This window comes from Papaver somniferum, unplaced genomic scaffold (assembly GCF_003573695.1).
Source record: "Papaver somniferum cultivar HN1 unplaced genomic scaffold, ASM357369v1 unplaced-scaffold_123, whole genome shotgun sequence".
Classification (NCBI taxonomy): domain Eukaryota; kingdom Viridiplantae; phylum Streptophyta; class Magnoliopsida; order Ranunculales; family Papaveraceae; genus Papaver; species Papaver somniferum.
In genome coordinates this window covers 4,457,008-4,472,991 of record NW_020621381.1, presented here as the reverse complement: position 1 = coordinate 4,472,991, position 15,984 = coordinate 4,457,008, and the positions used below count along the sequence as shown (strand labels likewise).

General features: G+C 38.1%; 1 pseudogene; it reads right to left on the bottom strand.

Moving 5' to 3' along the window:
• The window catches only part of LOC113331051, a 43,333-nt pseudogene that overhangs the window by 9,134 nt on the left and 18,215 nt on the right, over positions 1–15,984 (bottom strand).

The following is a 15,984-nucleotide window of genomic DNA, read 5'->3' as shown; positions in this document are numbered from 1 at the left end:
TAACTTCTACTTTAAGATATGCTTTAGTCTGTTGCAGTCGCTGGTCGGGTGGTGAAAAAACCGGTGATAGCGGCAGTATTTGGGGTGCTCCATCTCTGCCTCGGTTGGTGGGCGTCTGGGGGGTGGTAGTCTGATGACATCGTCCTGGATACATGCCTCTAAGAGTTCGATCACTTCCTCGATCGGGAACGGGAAATCCATGACGTTTTCTCCAGCTTCATGACGACGTATGAGAGCCTTAGCGGCGGCCCTCCTTGGCGGAGCCGCCCGTTGTGCTGGAGCCGCGCGCTTAGGATGTTGATCTGCCACTAGGGCCTTCCTTTTCCCTATTTCGTACACTAAGCTCACAGAGGAGGAACCAGTGTTGTATTTCTTGTTGACGAGACGTCTACTTCCTCGAGTTTCGCGTACGTCCTCGCCTCTAATTTCCCTGGTTCTTTCTAACAATGCTGGTGCTATCGTGGCCGATCTTTTAGCAGCCTCATGGAGTTTGGAGAACGTATGGAACCATAGGTTCTCTAGTAAGGTGCGATATATGGGAGCCATACCGTTGATGCAGGAATTCACCAATTGTTATTCGGTCACGTTTGGGTCGTGACAGTCTAGCGCTTGAAACCTGAATCTCTTGACAAAATCATTTGTATGTTCGTTATCTCGTTGGAACATCCTTCCTAGATTCGAGAAGGTAAACTGCTCATACACGAAGAAGTACTTTTTGTAGAATGTCGTAACCATGTCAACCCGGTTGGAGATGTTGTTTGGTGCTATGCTGTTGTACCACGTGTATGCTCTTCCGGTAAGCGACTTCGAAAACTCCCTCAGACGGAGGACATGGTTGTATTCGTATTCGCCTAGGGACTCCAAGAATCAAGAGATATGTTCACGTGCATTCCTGGTGCCGTCGTATAAGGTGAATTTAGGAGAAGCGTATCCTCTTGGAAGAGGAATTCTTTGTATTTCAGGCGGATAAGGGGGTTGATGCTGATGCATGTCTACATCATCATTTTTGATTCGATTCCGAAGAAGTTTCTCTAAATCTTCTCGCGTGACAAAATTGGACGGTTGATTTCTCTCCAATGGGGTTCTGGCATGAGTTTCTTAGTCTACAAAGGTATGCCATGCTGAGGTGACGGCGTCAGGGTTATTGGAGGTGTTCCTCATCGACTCTGGGTGGCGCGTCTCCTGTGGTAGCCGCTCCGTTAGGGTCTTTAGGAAGAAAAGTACTTCTTTTTGAGTCGAAGCCATGTCCGTCTGGGATCTAGCAAGATCCTCCTGTCTTTCGATCAAATCAGTAATGGTGATGTAGGGGCGACCTCCTCTGGCTCCTCCGGTTTCTCGTCCTGATGGTGGAGTAAATGTAGTCATATTGATGGTCGTAGGTGCCATACTCGACGAAACATCAGGGGCGGAAGCAGCAGTTCTATCCCTGGTGACTGGTGATGTACCACCTGAAGGAGTACTTTCTGTGTTACTGGGATTGGTAGGCGGCGTAGAAGCGTTAGGGGTGGAAGTAGCTATGGACTTGGTGATTGGCGGTGTAATACCTGAAGGAGCGCTTTCCATGTTGCTGGGATTAGTAGGTGGCGTGTTGATGCCGCTGGGAGGAGTGTTAGCAACATGGACGGTTTCCGGGCTGGTGTTCTCAGGGTTCGTTGCTGACCCGGATCTAAGTTCTACCATATTGAGTTTGGAATTTAAAGACGAAATTGAAAGCTAGAAGTTGATATTGCAACCAAGAGACTGACCTCCCACTGTGGTCTCCAATTGTTTGAGGGTGAAAACGGTGTCTACTAATTTCGGTAATTTCGTGTGTGCGGGTGAGAAATGAGTTTAAACCCTAAACAATGTATTGCAAGGAAGTACTTTGATTCGAGATATCAATATGTACAAGTCCGGCCTAAACTAAGAAATGGTCGTTCCATACTTGCTTCGGTCACAAAGTGAAGGAGAAGGGTTGGTCTTAGTGAGGGAAGCGAAGAGAGTGTTGAGACCAGAATAGTTGATTCTGGAAGAGTTGTTGTTTGACGACTTGTATCATAAAAGGGAAACACTAGCAGATTAAGAAGCTAACAAGTGATTTTTGGGTGTTGTATTCTCCTGACCAAAACTTGTTCTTTTGGTGGAAATAGGTGAGACTTATTTATACAAGTCACAACGAAACGTACCCTGGTCCCGTAAGAATTAGAAACGGTTGAGTAAATGGAAGAAAGCGGTAATAGGTAACGCCTGAAATTGATGTTTCCATAATGAAGAAAACGTTTCACCATTACTTCTTGTGTTTACTAACCGCCTCAATCTTATGACACTTTCTTGTAACGGGCGTAGTGTACGCCGCACGCTGTAAACCGCCAGACCAATACCCTGATGAGCATCCCCCGGTTTGTGACATGTTTTGATGTCTCGAGTGTTTCCGTGTAAAACGTGTAGCATGTTGTTATTGTTTGGAAAGTTAAGATTGAGAGGCTTGCCGGTTCTGTGGTGACTTTCGACGGCCGAGATTTCGCATCTTGAGAGGAATGTTAGTCATTAATTGTGGTTACCTTCCGTTGGTAGCCAGTGGCGAGGCCACGGTGCTGGCATGGCTTGCGCATTCTCTTGACGTGGCTAATTAAGGTTTGGTGCCGTGACCAAAGAATTGGCATAGCTAAGTATGTGTCGTGTCCAAAGAGTTGGCAGCGTAGCCAAAGGTTGCCACTAGTCGTTTGGTGGCAAGTTTGTACGGATAAGATCTGCATCTCAGGAGGAAGGATAGCCGTTGATTGTTGCAACCTTCTATTTCGCATCCAGCGGCACGGAGGCATGGCCGTCATGTCTTTGGCGTTTCCAAATTAGGGCTTTGGCACCATGGCCAAGAGTTGGCACCGTAGCCAAGAGATTGTCACAAATCTTTTGGTGGAAAGTTTGTATGGCTGAGATATGCATCTCGGGAGGAAGAACAGTCGTTGATTGTTGCAACCTTCCGTTTGGCAGCCAGCGGCACAGAGGCATGGCCGACATGGCTTTGGCGTGGCCAAAATAGGGCTTTGGCGCCGTGGCCTAGAGTTGGCACCGTAGCCAAGAGATTTCCACAAGTCGTTTGGTGGCAAGTTTGTACGGCTAAGATCTGCATCTCAGGAGGAAGGGTAGCCATTGATTGTTGCAACCATCCATTTGGAAGCCAGCGGCATGAATACATGGCCGACATGGCTTTGGCGTGGAAAAATTAGGGCTTTGGCACCATGGCCAAGAGTTGGGACCGTAGCCAAGAGATTTCCACAAGTCATTTGGTGACAAGTTTGTACGGCTGAGATCTGCATCTCAGGAGGAAGGATAGCCATTGATTGTTGCAACCTTCCGTTTGGCAGCAACATGGAGGCATGGCCGGCGTGGCTTTGGCATGGTTTAGGCGAGGCCAAGCTATGATTTTGGCATAGTTTTAGGGGCGGCCAAACTTAGGGTTTTGGCATAGTTTAGGCGCGACCAAAATTAGGACTTGGCATTGGGCCAAAAGTTGCCACGCGCTTGGTGCCAACTTGAGCGGCTGAGATTTGCATCTCAGAAGGAAGGGTGGCCGTTGATTGTTGCAACCCTTCATTTGGCAGCCAGCGGCATGGAGGCATAGCCGGAATGGCTTCGGTGCGGAGGTGCGGCTGGCATGATTGGAATGCCTTTGGCGCGGAGATGTGGCTGGCATGGCATGCCATTGGCACGGTGGTGCGTCTGGCATGGTTGTCATGCCTTGGGCGCGGAGATGTGGCTGGCATGGCATGCCATTGTCACGGTGGTGCGGCTGGCATGATTAGCATGCCTTTGGCGCGGAGATGTGGATGGCATGGAATGCCATTGGAACGGTGGTGCGGCTGGCATGGTTGGCGTGCCTTTGGCACAGAGATGTGGCTGGCATGGAATGCCATTGGCACGGTGGTGCGGCTGGTATGTTGGCATGCCTTTGGCGCGGAGATATGGCTGGCATGGCATGCCATTGGCACGGCGGTGCGGCTGACATGGTCGGCATGCCTTTGGCGCGGAGATGTGGCTGGCATGGCATGCCATTGGCACAGTGGTGCGGCTGTCATGGTTGGCATGCCTTTGGGGCGGAGATGTGGCTGGCATGGCATTCCATTGGCACGGTGGTGCGGCTGGTATGGTCGGCATGCCTTTGGCGCGGATATGTGGCTGGCATAGCATGTCATTGGCACGTTTGGCTAGCATGCGTGGCTGGCATGTGTAGAGATGATGTCAGTCAGTACCGAGGGCCCTGCCGTGGAGCATGGCATATACATAAAAAAAGGTACCCCAGTAATTTTACGCAGAAATGTTGAATGTTTCAATAAATGTGCTAGTGGCGACATTATTACTCAAGTGTGACGTCACTGTTTGACTAAGGTTTTACGATTTTAACCCTAAGCTAAAAACCACTATCAACAACAATTAAGAACAAAGATTATGAATATCAAGAAAAAAAATTCTATTATTGATGCCTACAATAGTGAGATCAAGACTATTATTGATCAATCAGCTGCTACTGGATCTGTAATATCTGATGATGAAATTGTAGTTGTTACTTTAGGTGGTTTGAATGTTGATTATCATTCTTTTGCTACATCTTTAAGAATGAGAACTCACCTGTGTCTAGTCTTGAATTACACAATTTGTTGCTTAGTGAAGAGATGGTTATTAACAGTAAAATTGCAAGTTCCTCTCTTGAATCAACTAATAGAGCATTTTATGCTTCTGGTAATAACAATGGTAGAGGGACTTCTAGAGGTTTTCACAGGGGAGGTTGTAATTCATATTCTGGTAGAGGTTTTGGTAGAGGTGCTGGTATTCCACCTTCTCCAACAACAACAAATTCTTCTTACCCTACTTCTGTACACCTGCTTCTTTTATTTCTACAAATATTTCTTCTGGTGAAAGACCAACCTGTAAAATTTGTCATAAATATGGTCATGCTGCTGATGAGTGTTGGAATAGAATGAATTTCTCATATCAAGGGAGAAATCCTCCAAGAAATTTACAAGTTATGCTTGCTTCTGCAAATATTATGAGTCAAAATCCTTGGTATGTCGATTCAGGGGAAACACATCATTTGACTGCTGATGCTGATAATATTGCTTCTACATCTACTTATGGAGGTAGTGAATCGGTTATCACTGCTAATGGTGAAGCTATGCAAATACATAAAACTGGTTCTTCTTTAGTATAAGTACCTAATAATAGTTTTACTCTTAAATAAATTATTCATGTTCCCTTAGCTTCACAAAACATAATTTCAGTCCATAAGTTTACTAGAGACAACAATTGCTCTCTAACTTTCACTTCAAATGATTTTACTGTTAAGGATATGAGAACATGACAGACTTTTTTTCAAGGTCCCAGTAAGATTGGTTTGTATCCATTACAAGAAAACATTACTTCTCCAATACCTTCAGCATCATTTTCATGTAATAAAGCTTCTTCAACAATATGGCACAGAAGATTATCTCACCCATCTTTTCAATCTCTCAGTAGGCTAGCTAGGATTCTTAATATTTCAAACAAAAATATTACTTGTACTGAATGTCGAGTTTGTAAAATTAATAAGCAACCATTCAATATGTCTATGTTTGTAACAACATCTCCTTTACAATTACTTCACATGGATGTATGGGGTCCTACACTTGTTACTTCTTTAAATGGATTCAGATATTATGTCAATATCATTGATGATTACACAAAGTTTTGTTGGATTTATCCTTTAACTCTCAAGTCTGATTTCAAGATTATTTTTGATAATTTCAAAGCTTATATAGAAAATAAGTTAAACTTGAACATCAAAATTATAAGGACTGGTGGAGAAGGAGAATTTATTAACAATGCTCTTAGTAAAGTCTTACTCAATAGTGGTATTTATCATGAGATTACTTGCCCTCACACATCTGAACAGAATGGTGTGGCAGAATCAAAACATAAGCATCTTCTAGAGATTACAAGAACTTTTCTATATCAAGCTAGTTTGCCTTTTGAGTTTTGGTTTGATGCTTTATCCACTGCCAATTATATCATTAACAGATTACCAACTAGATCACTATCGTTTTCAACTCCATTTCAATCTTTGTTCAACAAAACACCAGATTATTTCTTTATCAAATCTTTTGGATGTTTGTGTTTTCCTTGGCTGAATCCTTACACTAATAACAAACTCAACCTAGAAGTGTACAATGTGTCTTTCTTAGATATAGTTTAAAACACAAGGGTTACAGGTGTTTAGATCCATCTACTGGTAGAGTGTTTTTCTCAATACATGTTGTATTTCATGAAGAGAGTTTTCCTTATAAAACATTGTCTCAACAGAGAACTACTGATTCTTCAATACTATTGGATTTTCCCTAGGGCTGAACATGGTTTCGGTTTTCTGCTGGAACCGGACCAAATCAGACCAATTAGGAAGAAACCAAACCGAACCATTTACTAATGGATTGGTTACGGTGTAGAAAGTGGAAAACCTATAGTGTTGGTTTTGGTTTGGTTTGACCTCTAAACCGAACCAAAAACCATTGGAAAACCGATTAATTTTTAAACTTAGTTTCTACAGTTGATTTACAAGTATTAGATTCTACCCATTGATTTAGAGGATAAATAGAAACCCTAAATATAATATTTCATTATGATACTCTCCCTCTTTCTCTTTCTCATTCTCTCAGTCGCCTCCCTTCTCCACCCCCAACTACAACTGCTGTTACTCAACTTTTTTCTTCCCGTCTTCCTTCTTTGTTATTTGTCAATAACTAAAATAAAATATATTATATATCTTATTTTGATCTCTAGATTTAGAGTAAGCTTTAACTATTCTTGATATTTTTTTTTGTCTGTAAATTTGTGTAAACCAATACTATCGGCAACTACAATTTTTTTATCTGTAAATTTGTGTATTTTTTTTATGGTTTTACATAATTATTGGTTAACCAAAAACCACTGGGACAAACCGAAACCAGCTGGAACCATTTGGAAACCGAACCAATGGTTAATGGATTTGTTTGGTTTAGATTTTTAGAAACCAATAGTATTGGTTTCGGTGTTGGTTTGGATAGAAACCAAACCAAAACCGACCATGAATAAAGAAGAAGTCTACATGAAACAACCTCCTGGTTTTAAAGATAAGGAACATCGTGATTAGGTATGCAGATTACATAAATCTTTATATGGTCTTAAACAAGCTCCTAGAGCTTGGTATGAAAAGCTCATGGATGTTGTAGTTGCAATTGATTTTATAACTTCTCAAGCAGATTCTTCTTTGTTTGTTCAGAAACTTGGTTCTAATCTCACAATTATCTTAGTGTATGTGGATGACATAATCATCACAGGGAATAATACTTCACATTGTGATTCTATCATTGCTTATCTTTGCACCTAGTTTCCAGTTAAAGATCTAGGAGATCTTCATTATTTTTTGGGACTTGAAGTTAAGAGAAACATCAAAGGTCTTTTTCTAAGTCAGACCAAGTATGCTCTTGACTTACTAGGTAAGACAAATTTGGTAGGTATTAAACCATGCTCTACTCCTTACTCTAGTTCACAAAGGCTGAGTGCAACTGATGGTGAAATTCTTTCAAATCCTACTGAATTTGGGTTCATAGTTGGTTTTCTTCAATACTTAACTTGGACAAGGCCTGAGCTGTGTTTTGCAGTTAATAAACTCTGTCATTTTATGCAGACACCAACTTTTGTACATCTCACAACTGCTAAAAGAATACTGAGATTTGTCAAAGGTACTTTAGATCATGGACTTCTATTTACAAAAGGTTTCTCTGCTCTTAAAGGTTACTCTGATGCAGACTGGGCAGGCAATCCTGATGATAGAAAATAAACAAGTGGTTATTGTATATTCGTTGGAGATAATCCAGTTAGCTGGTCAGCTAAAAAGCAGGTCACTATTTCAAGATCCAGCACTGAAGCTGAATACAGATATTTGGCTTCAACAGCAGCTGAAGTTGTTTGGTTATGCAATCTTCTTAAAGATTTACATATATTTCTTCAAACTTCACTTATTATTGCTTGTGATAATAAAAGTTCAATATCTCTAGCTTCAAATCCTATTTTTCACAGCAGAATGAAACATTTGGCATTGGACTTTCATTTTGTTCGAGAGTTGGTTCAGTCTAAGTCTCTACAAGTTATATAGTTGTCAACACTTGAGCAGGAAACTGACATATTCACCAAAGGTCTTGCAGCACCACGTTTTAAGTTTCTCAAATCAAACTTCTGTGTATATGATCTGCACACAGTCCTTTCTTGTTTCTGTGTATATGATCTGCACACAGTCTTTATTTGTTTCTGTGGTTGTGATCGCCACACGTGTGTGGTTACTGTTGTTTTCTTGTCAGAGTCTGTGTGTATTTATTACATTGTACGGACTCTTGTTGTGTAATGAAGAATTCTGTTTCTCTCTTTACTCCATGATACTAGTCTTAATACCATCTTGACAAATTCAGTTTTATGTATATTCTTTCGGGCTTACATATTCTTGCAATCAAGAAGTAAATCAATTAACATAACAGAAAAAAACTTGCCTGTATAACTGGAATTTCAACTTCGATGAAACCGAATGATTCCACTGTCTTTCGTATCTCCGACACAATCTACATAGAGTCAGCATGTCATGATATTGAAGATGCAATATAACATTAACTAAAAAACTACAATTTGAAATGAAGAATGAGTAAGGCATGAATTCTAATAAATAATATGTAACAGCATATGGAAGAATGTGCTCCATTGAACATCATAAGAATGATCAGGAAACAATATTTTTAGATTGAATTGTACTAGAAAATGTATTCTTGAAAAATTGAAAACCGAATGATACCACTGTCTTTTGTATCTCCGGCACAATCTACATAAAATCAGCATGTCATGATATAAAAGATGCAATATAAAATTAACTAAAAAACTACAATTTGAAATGAAGAATGAGTAAGGCATGAATTCTAGTAAATAATATGTAGCAGCAGATGGAAGAATGTGCTCCATTGAACATCATAAGAATGATTCGGAAACCATATTTTTTTTCCAGATTGAATTGTACTAGAAAATGTATTCTTGAAAAATTGACCTCTTACCTTGGCTCATGCCCTGAATATGTCAGCTACCTCAGGATTTGCAATCATGTCTATGTACCTAAAAACAAATATGGACAACAAAGTCGAAAAGATATTAGTGATTGCCAAACATCACTAACTATTGTTCGCTCCTACGATACATGTTGCGATAAGCTCATGGACATTACTTCAAGTAAGTCAAGGAAAGATCTAGTGATTAAAGATTTACCTGCTGCCATCCTTTGGTCCTCGTGGAAGGAACGGAACCGTAGAGCTTTCAACAACAAGACGCTCACAATTGCAGAGATTATACAGAAGATCAAACACACCATTGATTACTGGCTATATCTCCAACCGGAATTCCAGAACTCCTCACTTAAAGAATTTATGATCAACTGGGAGAGAGTGGTTTTCGAACCACCCTGAAGTGATACTTGTGTGTGCGTTTCAGAATTTTTCTGTTTGGTTTCTTGGTGGTTGCTGCAGCTTTTGTTTTTTCATTTTACTTTGAAGTGAATTTTGTATCTCTTCTTGGTCGGAATATGTGACTTATATCTACCAGCAGTTGGTTTCTGCCATCTTTAATAAAACCCGTATTTACGGATTAAAAAAAGAAAAAAAAATATCACTAACTACTGTAATGCAACAAACTATGAAGCGTCTAACCACTAAACCAATTTTTTGTTAGATGTAGGACCACTGCAGTTCTTCTCGGGTACAGAAAAAGGATATTTTATGACTGTACATAAATCTACCGGATATGCCACCTAAAGGGAAATCATACTAGTATCTTGTTCGCGTAACTTGCAGTTGGCAGTAATACTTCTTTGCAAATCTAAAATTACAATTATATTTGGACTTCAAACTCACCTTTGATGGTAATGCTTATCTAAATCTGTTAGACCGTGGAACTTATCAGGCAACGGGAGGAGAGATTTTGTGAGAAAGGCAAATGAACTTATGTAAACATAAAGCTCTCCTGAAACAAACATGAGATGAATTAGCAATAATCTCAACTGAAAACAGACTCCAATGTAAACAAAAAAAAAAAGAACTACCTTCTCATGCTTTCACATTCGAATGCCAAATAAAATAGTATGAAGCCAAAGAACAAAGATTTGCTATTAGTAGGAGTCATTTTTATAGCAATATGTGCAACGACATCTAACAAATGTCAGACACAATGAATCACCTTTCTCTGTCCGCTTTATTGAACCACTTGCACCTAATATTCTGTTAGATCATAGCTCGGTTGAACCCACCAAGCGTAGGTATGTCAAGATTGGTTGTCATATTTTAGTGAACCAAAACTCATTCAAAGAGTCGCTTGATTATTTACTAGAGTCAACTTCGTATTGGTTAGCTTGAAAGTATTAGGATATGAGACATTACAAGTATTACGTGAAGACTTGAAGAATGCGAAGAAGTAAGGAGCTACACCGACGACATTATCCTTCCACTTGAGGTTACTAATATTTGAATTGAACTGTTTCATTCCCTAACATATCTTTCAAATCGTGCATATTGAAAACATAACTGCGAAGATGTGAATATTATACTCTAGTTAGACATAGTATTAAGGAATTACAATACAAAGTATAACGTCTATCTTTTGAACTTCGTATATAAGACACTGACATAATCATATGAATGCTATTGTGATTATGTATGGGTATGGGTGAGATTTCTTCCTAGGAAACAATGTTTTACATTCATTTAAAGGAAGTAAATCCATAAACTTGTTTTGTGAATCGAAAGGGAAAATGCTAGACTTATTGGTATTGTTACTCATTGCAAATTTTTGAATTACCAATATGTGTGTTTAGTATAACCGCTCATAACTTGTTTATGTATCTTGGTAAAACTATTCACAAGGCCTGACTTTTGTATTGGTGTGACTATTATTAGTGCAAACGATCTTAAGTAATCACCTGAGATGGTAAGATTGATATCTTAAAATTGGTGTGACTAAATATTATCCATTGGGTAACCGATCCTAGTAAGAGGTATGACCGATCACAAGAGAGAGTGTAATCGATCCTTGTAAGAGGTTTAACAAGTTCTAGTAAGTTGGTGTAACTGATCCTATAACTTGGTCAACCGATCAAAAGTTTTACCATAAGAAGTGGTAACCGATCCTAGTACTTAGTTAGCCATTTTATGGTGACTAGTGTAACCGATCCTAGTACCCACTTGGAGGTAGAACCGAAATTTTATGTTGAGGTAGAACCGTGAAACCCATTAATGGTGATTTGATAGGATAATCAATCACATAGTTCTTGGAAGTCAGATGAACCAATTCTAAACTTGTTTGGAAGTGTGGCAAATCGGTTCCAAGATTGTAAATATGAAAAAGGATATACAATGTAAAGATGTCGACATACTTTGAACATGTGCAGTAACTCTTATCTTTTATTGTTCAAAGATATTCCTTAATATATAAAGGAGAATCCCCGATCGAAATAAATTGAGAATCTTTTAATTAAGGTTTTTAGTTTTTATATGCTTTTAATTTCCAACAATTAAAATGCATATCTTTAGAAAATAAAACTTAGTAATATGCATTTACTAGTTGGATATTTTCTACTGAGATTTCGGTCAATATTTGGACAAAGTATTTTCAGGAATTATGAAAACCGTTTTTGCCCTTATTGCATATCTTTGAGAATACTCGGTTTTGGAAATTCCTTGGTGTCCAAACTTCATTGTGTATAAATACTGAAGTTTGTATTTCAAGAAAACTAATCCTCAGATCCAGCAAAACTACCTAGTTGTGTTGTTACTGGTGGAGCTGTCTATTCAGAGAGGAAAGTAACCTAATTAGGTGAAATCTCTTACAACCGCTCGTTTTAAAGACTTCTTTGGGATTGGGAAGCTCTACGAGTACCGTTGGTGGGAAACTATATAATTGCAGTTTATTATTAGTTTTCGATTTATTTGATTGACTAGCAGTTGTTGAACTTTGATTGCACCTAATTTGTTTATGCTTGAGAATCTTCTCTTCTGATATAAGATTCAATCAAACTAGATCGAAGTTTCGACGGGGATCTTTAGAAATGTTTGTGGATTTAAAGACGTCTTGTGATAATCCATCGTTAACAGACTCCGTTCTGTATGTGATTTATCACAAGAGATTCAAGTTGATTGTGTGCAGGTGTTTATTGAAGATCAAAGAAGATTTGAAGACAAAGAAGATATTTGGGTTCATAATCTTTGGTGTGTACAAAACGTGTTTCGGCTGGAAAGGGATCCAACTATAATCGGTTTATCTTTGTGATAGATTGGATTGATTAGTTGAGTAGATCGGCATCAATATGTTTCTTTGTGATTAAAAGTCATGATTGCATAGTCTTAACAATTTTTTTAGTAGTTGTTGGTAAGATAGATCTAAGGACCTGACAAAGGAGTTTATTGGGATAAACGGAAGAGCCTTTTGTCAAACTCATCTCACGTTGTTTGGAAAGAGTTGTTACTGAACAGATTTGTTGTTCCTTTATTGTTTGGAATAAGAATCAAAAGAATTGTTCCAAGTGCGTGACTTATTGCAAGTTGGAGGCGCAGGAATACAGACGGAACTAGGTGAACTACAGGTTTAGTTGCTTGGTCTCAACTATAAGAAGTTGGTTTAGATTTTTTATAGCGGCTTAATCCCGAGAGTATTCAATTCTGGACAAGGTCACGAGGTTTTTCTGCATTTGCGGTTTCCTCGTTACCAAAATCTTGTTGTGTCATTTGCTTTTATTTTTCGTAATTATAATTGTTGTTATTTTAAATTTAAAGTAAATTACACAAACGTTGATTCCTATATACTTGATAGCAATCCTATTATGTTTGGTTAAGTCTGAACCTATTATCAAGTAAACATACTTCGTTGTTGTATTGTCTCGATCTTGTATCCATAGTCAATCACACAAGTTATATTGTTTTCGTATTGTCTCGATCTCGTATCCATAGAAGATCACACGAAGTGTGAACCGATTAGTTCTACTGTCTTGACTCAGTCCACAGACAATCACTTTCATAGAAAGGACTTATAGGTGGAAAAGTTTTAGATTGAGGTATATTTGGGTACCCTCGTCTTTTCAATTGGTACCAGAGCAGGCAAACACGAATATATCTAACAATATGTGTTTGGTGCGATCCAACCCATAAGAATGAACTCGAGTTCTCATGAATCCACTTCAATTAACGTACCGCCAATATTTGACGGAACAAACTATCTATGGTGGAAATCTGCTATGAGATCTTTTATCCAGTCACGAGACTTTAATACATGGCTATTAGTCGTCGATGGTTGTATTCTTCCAAATATAGAAAATTCGGAAACTGAGTGTATACGCTTAGTAGATTTTTCAAACGAAGAAAAGGCTCTTGCAAAGCATAATTCAGATGGTTTGAATGCTATAATACATGCTGTAAGCCGTGATCTACAACATCATGTATCAACATGTCAAACTTCGAAAGAATCTTGGGATAATCTTCAGATTGTATTCGAAGGAAACACATCAGAGAAAGAAGCTAGACTTCAAACTCTTACATCCAATTGGGAAAACCTTCGAATGGATGACAACGTCACTTTTGAAGAGTTTCATATTAAAATCTCTGAGATAATTAATGTTTCTTTCTCTCTTGGAAAGACTATTTCTGAAAAGGATATAGTGTGCAAAATTCTCATATCGTTGCCATCTAGATACGATTCTAAGAAGCATGCAATCATAGAAGCAAATGATCTTTCAACACTCTCACGAAGCACACTTGTTGGAAACTTAAATATCTTTGATCATGAATCACAGTCTATTCAAACAAAAGGAATCGCTTTTAAAGCTGCAAAAGTTCCGAAAGCTCCAATGGAGAGGAATAGACAGATGGATGATTCAGATGAATAGATTGCAGAAAATTCTGATGATGAAATTGAACAATCATTATCATTGATTACTAGAAAGTTTCGAGATCTCTTAAAGAAAAGAAATAAGAGGTTCATAAAGGATACTCATCGATCTTCTCGTCCACATGATCGAGTTCCTGTCAAAAAGGATCATGAAGAAGATGATGAATATCAGCCGCAATGCTTTAAGTGTAAAGGGTTTGGTCATATTGTTAAAGACTGTCCCAATCTTAATAAATACACTGGAAGCAAGGCTCTGACTGTAACTCTAGATGAGAGCTCTGTTTCATATGATTCTGAAGATGAGGAAAAAAAAATAATATTGCATTAATTGTCAATCTTATTTCTTCCTCCTCCATTAGTGATTTACCCATTTTAAAAATGGACATGTCATCCGATGTTATTAAATAATCTAGTGGTAAAGGGAAAAACAAGACGAGATGCAAAAACTGTCTTAAAAACATAATTGCTAAAAGTTGCATAGGCAACCTAAGTCAATCTCAAGATACTTCGCTAGTTCGAAGTAACGAAAGGAGATTTTCTCATACGATACTAGATCAAGGACACTCTGGTTGTTCAAAATTCCATAATGAGAGAAAATGTCATACTAATACCACCTAATCAGTATTAGCATTCTTTCCTCACCTCGTGTGCCAATTTTTGAGTGAGGAAGAAAAAAGATCAAGGCACTTACATGTAGATTATGGAAATAAAATCTAGTAATTAAAAATATTTGAGATATTCATATTTTTAGGAATATTATATTTTCGGCAATATGAAAATTATAAAAAGATCCTTCTCTTTTCTTGGTCATTCCTTGTCCGAACTATGAGTCTGGATCCAATGTCGTCTCTTGATAAGATGCTAGATCAGAAAGATCACTTTAAGAATAAGTTTGCATCTTCTCTTGATATAGAGAAATCAAAGAGCAAAATCAAAAAGAGAAATTGGCTTAGCAAGAAGTAAAGAGAGAATATGCTAAAGAAAGATCAGTGTATTGAAGCATTGACACACTTCCGTGTTCAATCAAAGAACGAATTACATGTTCTTGCAGAATCCTTCACGAAAATTTCTCAACTGCAAGAAATTCTGGTCAAACAACAAGGTTATCTACTTGAAGAATTTCACAAGTTGAAGACTGAAAGTAATAATATACCTTCCTCTAGCATTGAGATGAAGGATTAATCAAGGAAAATAGACATCAGTTTTTGATTTCTTTCAATAATTGTATAAGGTCTATTTTATCTTATTTAATGAATAAAATTATTCTTTTATAATTTCTCTCGTGATAGTTTTTGATAACATACCATGTGCTTGAATGCTTTATCTTATTGCTTTTTATGTTTATGGGATGTTTGATTTTGGTTTTCATGACCTTAATATTCGATCTCATATGGTGTGAACCCTTATGGTTTGGGTGACTTTTTGATTTAGCAGGATTGAGTTCTAGCCCATGTTGGTAGGCTTTATCAAAGGATCGTGAGGGGTTCTGATTGAAACAATATGTGAAAAGTCACAATATGTTGAATCATTTGGTTTAGCATAAAAGCATATGTGTGTCAGGGTTTCAACTTTTGCATTGCATTAGTTAAAACCGGTTTTCAACCTTTCTCTGGTAAAGGTTGGTTGTTGTTGTTCTTTTATTCTTGTGAGAGGATGACAACATGATGATATCTGCCCCGGAAAGATATGAAGAAAAAGGAGAAGAGTATGTGGAATTTGAAGTAACGAATTTGTTAGTTAATCGTTTCCTATTTAAGAAAAGCCTTATTTTATTGTATATATTTATTGCTTTTGCTTAACAAAATTTCGGTAAAATTGATTTTTATTCTATTGTTTATGTATGGATGTGTGTGTAATTCAATTGTTTCCGGATAAGAAAAACTATTGTTATCTTGCTTTATTGTTTGGTATCAATTGTTTAGGCTTAACAAAATTTCGGTGCAATTGCGGTGCTTTAATGTCTATGTTGTTTCAATTGCTTCCGATTGAGGTAAATAATTATGCAAGTTGATTTATTTGGTTTGTATGAATTGTTTATGG